The sequence below is a fragment of the Harpegnathos saltator genome, unplaced genomic scaffold, assembly GCF_003227715.2.
Source record: "Harpegnathos saltator strain DR-91 unplaced genomic scaffold, Hsal_v8.6 scaffold139, whole genome shotgun sequence".
Classification (NCBI taxonomy): domain Eukaryota; kingdom Metazoa; phylum Arthropoda; class Insecta; order Hymenoptera; family Formicidae; genus Harpegnathos; species Harpegnathos saltator.
This window is the reverse complement of record NW_020229916.1, coordinates 1507806-1517500: the sequence shown is the minus strand read 5'-3', so window position 1 is coordinate 1517500 and position 9695 is coordinate 1507806. Positions and strand designations below refer to the sequence as shown.

At 46.4% G+C, this 9695-nt stretch overlaps 1 protein-coding gene across 27 annotated transcripts in view; it reads left to right on the top strand.

Moving 5' to 3' along the window:
- The window catches only part of CaMKII (Calcium/calmodulin-dependent protein kinase II), a 113078-nt gene that overhangs the window by 68684 nt on the left and 34699 nt on the right, over positions 1–9695 (top strand). The window lies entirely within an intron of this gene.

Below are 9695 nucleotides of genomic sequence, written 5' to 3'. Positions count from 1 at the left end.
CATTATTTTTGTAGCTTCTACGTAGAAGAAAGTAGCGTCGTATCGCGGGATTCTTCGTTAATTATTCAAAATCACCGATATTTTCGAGATGTAAAAGCAAAATTTCGTCCGTGGTATAATGGGAAATTTTGCAAGTCTCTGCAAGAGAGCTTTCGAGTCTATCGGCATCAATTCTCCTCCTGTAAAGTGTGCACAGTAGCTATTTTTCTTTACACGTTGCAAAATACATCGCAACGTTGCTGCTCGTGTGTCGTCGATAAAATTGGCAGGAAACGCAAAGCCTATACAAAGCACATTTCACGGCGCGCACTCAACGAGTGGACGATAATGGGGCACCGTTTTCGCTTGGATGTTTTACTGGCTTTTATCGATCCTCGAGGAGGAGCCACGTAAGGAGCTCTTTAATACGTAGCGCGGTAAACGTGGGAACGTCCGCATCGGTCGATCGGTCGTCGTGGTGGTGATGGTGGTGGCCAATATCCAAAAACCGAATGTGACGAAATCAATCGCCGTTCGAGTTCAATTAACCAAGCCGGTATCGTGAGGTCTCGAATGACGTAGGACTTATCGCGCTCAGCATGAGAAGCTCGTCTCAAAGTGAGCGCAGAATAATCGATCCGATCTTTTCGGTCCTAGAAACGGACCGTAGCAATGTCGATCAACTTTCCTTTATCGATTCGTTCTTTTTCTTTCGCTACTACCGTACAGTAGGAACATTATAATCGATCGGAATCGGTCAATCCAGACAGCGAGCGAGGCGCAACACACGCATTTGTTATACGAGTGCTTTATTCTAGATTACGTTATTTTGTTATCTTGCGCGAAACGCGCGCGCGCGAGTTCCGAAAATTAAATTTGTCGCGGATATCGCGAGTGATCGAAACGCCGATTTGAAAAGAAGGACGTGCAGCCGCGAAGATCTTGGAGGGATCGAAACGAAAGCTCAACTGTTTCGGTCCACTAGCGAAAAACCCCCATACGAATGACTGTACGTTTTCTTAATGTTGACTATTTCCTCTTATCCGGGCCAATGATTTCCAAACATCTTCTTACCTGCGGATTTTTAGATTCCTCGTGTCTTTTTTCGAACTTTTAGACAAACCAAGTATTTCACGAGTATTTTAATCATCTGTAGTTTCAAAGTTCGACTTTTCGTTCAGCTCGCTGATGAATTATGTACATGAAAAGTCCGTTTGAATAAGAACGATAGAAATGCAAATTATTTCAGTTTTTCCTCGGAATAACGCTGGTAAAGATATTCCCAGAGAGATTGGCATAATTTATCGCTTTTCCTTGAAAGCGCGCTGCTCTTTTCGAGCGCTCGCAGTTTGGAAATTATTGGTCGACAGATTGTGGGTGGGCGCAGCCCTAAATATAGAGCAAATTTTGCTTTTTCACCCTTATTCGTGCTGAGCTCTTGATATTTGAGACATCTACAGAGTATAAAGTTGCTGTCATTAAGAGGGCATATCTAAATTAACTATTCGTGCCGAGAATATATCAAGACCGTAAATTACTATTGATTATTTTAAAGCTGCAATTGGAACCAGTTGTATCGCTATAAAGTGGATAAATCATGTAATGGAGTTGATGAGCGGATTGAGATAATACGTACAATATATTAAAAGCGCAAATATCAACGAAGAAATTACTTTTTCGCATTGGTTTGGCCTTACGAAACGTGTATAATATCAACACGAGACATTTCACAGAGATAATTACAGTGATTGTAAAAGATGTATGTATATAAATCTTAAAATTAATAATAACGTAAGTAACGTTCTCTCAGTTGCACTTAGTATTGGTCGGTTGAATTGTTCAAAGTAAAAAAATGGAATAGGCTGTCCGTTTTGAGAGGCAAGCACGAATACGGATCATTACATGGACATTATACATATATATTTCTATATATACGTACATGTCTCTCGCTATTATTTGCTCGACGAGCGTCAACACGCGCGGGCTCGCCCCACACTCTAGATGTTCGACAGATGATACGTCACGTTGTGTATGACATATGCGTCTATATATACATGTGTATATATATATATATATATATATGCACATATGTAATATCAACAAACTGAGACGGCGTCCCTGGTATGCCCCCCCCCGCCCTTTAGATTAACTAGTAGCTAAGCATCTTGCATTCGTAGCAACGATTACACGTGTAACGTGTCTGTAACACACGTGTGTGTTTTACCTCTTAATCAGTCGGTGTTAGATTATGTATATACGTGTATGTATATATCTCTTTTTGTACTTTTAATTATTCCAAAGACACATAGTCACACGTATCTCTATACAGAGTATCGAGACTTTTGCGGTACGGTTGGTCGCGCGGGTTAGCGAATTAAAGGCACGCAAGGAACAACTTGCCAAGTTTGATCGAATCGATGGATTTGCGAAGCTCGCGTCGCGGCCGGTCCCCCGTCTCATCTTCGTGCGTAAGGAATGAAATTCCTGTTCCCTGTTGGAGAGGCGGTTGAAAAGCGGATTTTCATTTCTCCCCTACCAACAGAGCGAGCGAATCGAGAACGCGGCGCGGATAATAGCTCGATTCGAAATATTCAAGCACGGGATATTCCAAAGTTCTTTTCTCTTTCATCGCGACCAGGATTTTAGATATTTTATACAATACCGTGACAAAATTATACACGTGCGCGCACGCGCGCGCGCACACACACACACACACACACACACACATGTATGTACATAGAATTTCGCGTAAAGCCCAATCGGAGGATTTTTCTACACACACACAAGAGTACAAAGAGGCCTTGTTGAACTTCGACATTTTATCGGCTCCACAGTTTTATTTTTAAACGGCGCTATACATTTGTGCTACCCTTTCAACGGACAATATCCACAGAATTTTTATCGCGGATCGATCCTTAATTTTCTCGAGCGTTCCGAGTTGAATCATAACGGTCGAAGAAAAGTGTCCGTCGGCCGCTCTACGGATAGATATTTAATACACGCACGCGATTCAACGGCGACCGACGAAATAGAGTCTATCGATTCGCATTGCGAACGGCTTCCTCTTTCTCTCGCGCCAAAAGTCCTTTCGCGTCACACTTTCGCCAAATATTTCCCGACGCTCTCGGCCCTTGTATTCGACCGTGACAGGGAATCGTTCTAGCGCGGCACATAACGCACACCATGTTTATTTATATACGAACGGCTGTTCCCTTTCGCACGCCCACCCGGCTTTGTTCTATATCCGGTCGGGTCCTTTGTTCGAGCAACTGCGAAACAATTAAGTCTCCGTCCTCCCGTGCATCTCCTCTCTCTCTCTCTCTCTCTCCCCCCCCTCTCTCCTTCCCTCCTTCACGGCCTTCTCGCGAGAGTCGCTAGAGCCAGAGGGAGCCAAAGAGGGAGAGGGAGAGGAGCGAGAGAGAGAGAGAGAGAGAGAGAGAGAACTTTGACTTTAATTAAATTTATTTCATCGCCTTGAGCCGACTCTCGAACTCGAAGCTCCTCCAACTTCTCCGCGCGCGCTCCTCCGCGGGCACGCGTGACTCCATTTACCCTACTTCGGATTCGCTTTTTGCTTTCGGAGTTATTATCTCGGACTGCTGGCACATTGTTATCGCGGCAATCGGCTTTAATAGTCTCGAGAGACGGAAAGTACGGACAAAGAATGAGCGAAATATACAGATCGAGAGGATCGACAGTTCGTCGTGTTGAGCCGCGATTTACTACTCGCTGCGTCTCGTTCGACAGAGACAGAGCTCGGTGGGTCGTTTTTATTGAATTTTTTTTCTTTTCTCCGTCACGATTTTCGCGTGCGTATCGCTGCGTAAGGTTACGTAAGGTTCTTTGGAATATCCTGTGCCGTACAACCTGTTTGTACAACACGCTCTCTCGTGAGCCTCGGGGGAAACGGTATTACGTTTTACGTTATTGCGTTAATAAATCTGGCGTGAAGCCCCGGCGCGCAAAAAGCGGGCTTAGCTTTCGCTTGCAGCTCGGTAACCCGAAAACCGAGAAACCTCGGCGGCAATCCCCCGAAAATGGGATCGCGCGATATGTATCTAAATTTTCATTAAAACCTCACGTGGCTGCACGGCGCCGAGCGTCATCTAAATCAAACACATGGAATTGGCACACACTACGTTCCCCCTCGCCGCCCTCTCCCCGAAAAAGCAATCGGTTCCACGTGATCCCGCGCTAACGTGAGCAGACGCGATTTTCGACGGTACTCAAGGCCTCGCACCCTCCTAATCATGGTGGCGCAACAATCAAGAGGCAAACACACACAAATCCGCCGTTAAATCGTCGCGGATAAAGACGCGCGTGTCTTTGTCTCTCGCAAAATTGCCCTCAGCTGGGATGTCGCCATGCCGACGCGGCTGTCGGAATTTTCGCAAGATCAAGGAGGCTTGTTCTCTACACGAGCACGAAAACGTCGATTTGCTGTCTCTCCTCGAGTCGCAGCATCCGCACGCAACTCGCACGTCGCGTTCGCGACGTTACACAGCGACTCGCTAGTGTAATCGTTTGTGCCGTTGCGCACCGTTGCGTCCCGCCATTCTCTATATTCCGACCGCGGTATCATCCCGATAAAAGGAAACGCGATCCGTTTCCGTGCCGTATTGAATGTAAGTTGTAGCGCGTAAACGACTCGGTCGATCTCGAGAACTCTCTCGCGCGGCGTTCTTCCTCTTCGCCGGCGAAACGCGCGAAACAACGCGAATGGCGCGCCGACGATAATTATCGGAAATCAGTGACGCCCCCCCTTCGGATACGAAGCGATCCGCGAACGCGCGCGCGCGCTTCTGTCACGGATAATCGCGATAATCGCGACTCGCGTACGGCGAATTAAGGGTCCTCCGTAAATCCGATCATCGATCGATCGATTAATTAATCGATCGACTCGTCGAGGTATCCTCCCAGGCTCATTCATTATTCTCCGGTTGTCACGTGTATCCACATATCCCGGCTGCTCGTCGCTGATGTTCTCTCTCCACGGGGGCAGCGTATCCGAGATTATCTCGCCAGCGAGAGAATCAAGATCTCTCAATGCGTGAGAATAACCGCGTGTTTCGCGAATCTCACCTGGGCCTGGTATGTAAATTTTTTAACACGAGGTGGCGTCGAGGTGTGCGTTGTAATCGAGCGATAGCAGGATACTTCTCCGACATTGCGTATGTCACACAGAATTGGCTCGATACGCGGTACATCGTCTGCACGTTGTAAAACACTTTGCCGCGAAGTTGCACGAGTGGATCGAAAAGAGATGACCTCGCGTTATTTTCTTCATACATATTTATATTTCTCAACATCGAATGTTTTAATCGCGAATTAAATCGCACGTCTCTCGCGCCCATGAATTTCGAGCGCCCCGGTGAAATTTATGTATTTCTACCGCGGATGGCGCGCGAATTATGTATGGGTTTATGAATCCCAAAACGGCGCGTAGGGTCTCGAGGGCTTCCGGGGAATCCATGAATCCATGAATTCGCGACCTAGGGCCGGCCGTTCATTCCGCTCACCCCTTGAGAGAACGCGAGCGACCAGCTCGCGACGAATAAATCTCTCTTTCTCTTAATTTCTCTCTCTCTCTCTCTCTCTCTATCTTTCTCTTTTTTTCTCTATCCTTCTCTCTACTTTTTTTTCTCTATCTCTAATTTTATCTCTTCTTTTCTCTTTCTCTCTTTTTCTTTATCCTTCTCTCTATCTTCCTCTCTATCTTTTTTTTCTCTATCTCTAATTCTCTCTCTCTCTCTCTCTCTTTCTCTCTCTCTCTCTCTCTCTCTCTCTCTCTCTCTCTCTCTCTCTACCACCACAATCTCTGACTGAAATTTTTTTTGACAAAGGTAGACCGCTGTACGCGAAGTGGGTCGGAGGTACAAAATGGACGCGCTCCATTCTTGCCACGATTTTTTATTTTTTTTCGACATCTCGATCCGATAGAGCAGGACCCGAATGATGAACAATATATGCCACGCGCACACACGAGTACTCAAGTACACGACGATACACACGATACAGTCGACGATATTGGATCGTAAGGGACGATCGATTCGCACGATTTAGAATCTCTGGTTAAGTTTCGGTACGATGAGAAAATGGTGTTTTACGATTCATCTAGAGTTCCAAGATTGCACATTTTGAAACGACACGTGAAAGCAATGAGAAAGAGAAATAATCCGAAAATATCCGGCATAAGAAAGGTATTTCTATTTCGAGAACCGCGGGCGAAACACCTCATGTGGCACAATTCGTTCAAAAGTCGGTCCCCGGCAATTGATTTCTTCCAGTGAAAATATCGAGCGTTGCGCCATACGCGCGTTACGAAAGCTCGTTTCGCCTGCTGTGCTCGTATAATCGTGAAATCTACTTTAACAATTGCAAAGATAATGCGTTGTTTAAGTCGAAGGCCGAAAGATTAGATATTTCGGCTTTCCTTTTATCCAGCAGCGAGAAAGCGAGCGCGCGCTCGGAACGCCGAGACTCTGTCGTGCGAATCGTCGTCCCTCTGTTGCATTCTGTCGCATGCTCTCGCTTTTCGCCTCGCTAATTCGCATTAACTGTGTACGCTTGGCCATGTCTCTGCTAGTGCTTTTTACGCGCCTTCCCCTCAGCAATTTCGCTTCGCGCGTGGATGCGTTTGCATCGCGTTTTAACGCGTCACAGCACAGCACACGACTCGACTGTTCTCGCACACTATGAACGCCGCTCTCTCATCCTCTCTCTCTCTCTCTCTCTTTTTCTCTCGCCGAATAAAATGATCAGCGCCCCGCTAATTAACTCGAAAGAGTACTGTCTTTCGAACTAGAGCCACTAAATTTAAACTCTGCTCTCAAGCGGCTAATTGGCTTCGGCGAATCAAACGGATGCTTCTGTAGATAAACCGTCAACGCAGTAGAAGCAAATTCTCGTAGACTTCTCGCAACATCTTGCCCTTTTAAGCAAAAACGTAGATAAATTTCCAAAGTTTAGCTTTCAGGAACGCGAGCTCTCTCCCGACGGACCTCGTTTTCGGGAGATTTCGAGACGACGTGGGGAAAATCTCGAGAGAGAGATACGTACACTCACTTTGACAGAAATTTCAAAGAACTGAAACGTCGTCTGCCGCCGGCTCTCTCTCTCTCTCTCTCTCTCTCTCTCTCGGCTGTTACGCGATAAAAATATATGCAAGATGTAACGGTTCGTTACTTGTCAGATGCCAACAGCTCTCTCTCTCTCTCTCATTCTCAGTCTCTTTTCTTCTCTGTCACGCAAATGTTCAACGATACTCTATTTCGCGTTTGTATTTCTAACGGCTCGAGCGCTACCTTCCGTATCGACTCGCTCTTATCGAACGAAACAGCCACCCTTGACGCGCCCTGTAACGCCCTGTCCCGAAAACGTCTCGTTTAATCCTGAGAATACTAAGTCGAATCCTTTCGCTCCTCAACGGGACACCGACGACTTAGAAAGATTCAGGAATGCAAATTCTTGAAACAACAGTACTTTATGTCGCGAAATGACGCGAAATGCGTCTGTTTCCCGGCAATACCCTGAAAACTACAATCTGCTTCGACACATATCCTCCATTGCGAGCCCTATTAAAATAGAGCGCGGCTTTTCCACCGCCAACTTTTTCGGAGATAAAATCAAAGTTGTGTTTTTAACTTTACACTCTCCCGCGCGCGACGCACGTTCTCGCTTCTTTCGTTCTTTCCTTTGCCTCTATATGGATATGCTTTCGTCTATCCAAATCAAACGGACAAACCACACGGTGAATTTTGGCGATGTATACTTGTTATATCTCGCAAAGTATACCCTCGCGGATAAACGCCGACTCTGGGCGTTGATGTTCCACCCTGCCGACGACAGTTTATCATGATGCATATAATTATTTTTTATTTATTTTATTTCTCCGAAATTTCTCGGAAATTTATTAAATTTCCGCGCGCACGGGAAAACTCGAGCCGTTTTCGACTCGGCCCCTTAGTATTCCCAGGGTTAACGAGCGCTCTCGTTATAAGTGTTCGGTTGCCGGTCGAATTACGTTACGTTAATATCGCGTTTATTCGGCGTAACGGCACGTAGCGCAGCCCGTGCTGTAAATATTCAATTATTACTCGAATGATCGCGCAACGGCGCGATCGCCGATGCACCGTTATTAATGCCAATATTAATCGCCATATATAAACATTAACACAATGTGTGCACGGGACTGCTGAACAAACTGGCTGCGACACCAGACGATACTAAGGATTTTTAGTCCTCGTCTATGCATGCGGCGACCACGACACTGCATCCAGTCTGCACGTACGTTTGGCATGCGTTTACATGCGCCATCTTGTACTCTCTTTCGGTGCGATCTCTTATCCAGCGCCTCTGAAAATGTCGACCAGCGTTATCTCCTCTTTATCTCGGGAGTTTCACATCTCCAACGCGACTAAAGAATAGCTTCGTTTCTTCGCAGAGGATGGTCGGTGCGACGCGCACACTTTGACACACGTGTCTGCGACTTCGTTCTGCGTTGGATAAACGAAGGCTACGAAGAAAGTACACTTATTGTATAGTGACAGATCAGGCAGATCGGGCCAATGCATCGATAGCAATTGCACGATACGAAAGCAGAATTGCCGCAGCATGAACGCGTTTAGTTGAATGTCGAATGCCGAATCTTCCTGCCGATTCGCTCTGTATCTCTCTTTTCTCTCGATGATCCGCGAAACGATTACTTCCGCCACATCCAATTCCGATGCACAGAATCCGTTTATGTGTTGTGTCCCGACCTCCGGCGATCTCTCGAGGGTCACTCGATCGCCGCTTGTGTCGTGTGCTCTACTATTCACTAGATTCTCATCGTGTCGCGGCTTTCTTTTTCCCTCTCAGGCAGAGTCACTCGTTACTTTTCGTGAGCAAATTATATATAGACGGGCTCCCACTTTAATATCCCGCATGTTGAGGATCACGAATGATTATTATATAATGCATAGTGAGGTGAAGGAGAAGTATGAATTGTCGATTAGCAAACTTGAGAACTTGGGATGGAACGTGCAAGGAACGTGAAAGTCGTCAGGTATCTCGTGGTAACTTTTTCGTTACACGAATCTACGTGCGAGTGCATCTCCTCGCGCGACGTGAACTTTGCTCGTCACTTTCTCGCAAATCCGAAGACACACCACGACGTGGAAAGCTGCAAAACGTACAATTTGATTACGCGCGACTAGTGCCGAAAAGAAGATCGCGCGATTATAACTAGTCGCGGATTGCGTCTCGCTCGGGATATCGGGAGTGAGAACGCGCAGAATAATGCGGAAATCCGTGATTACTCGCCGCTGCGTCGTCGATCGCTCGGACGAACGAACGAACGAACGAACGGACGGATTTAATTAACATTTTATTTCGATGCGCACGAGCGAGCAGCAGGGATTGCAGCGACGCCTCTGCCGTTGCGTTTCTATGCAACGATCAATGAGGGCTCGTGGAAAGAGAAGAATCTCGCTCACTGTCGTCCTCTCTTTCTCTCGCGTTCTCCTCCCGGAAAACGAGCGAGCCAATTTCAGATTAATATTCGCGGCATCCAAAGCGCGATTTTGCTCTTCTGCTTCTTTTTTTATTTTTCTTCTCTTTTTATTTTCTTTTTCTTTTTTTTTTTCTTTTCTTTTTCTTTTTTTTTTATCGTTGCATCGAGAAGAGCGGATCGCGACGCGGCAGCGACACAGCGTTCCTTCCACGTTTGAGAGCGT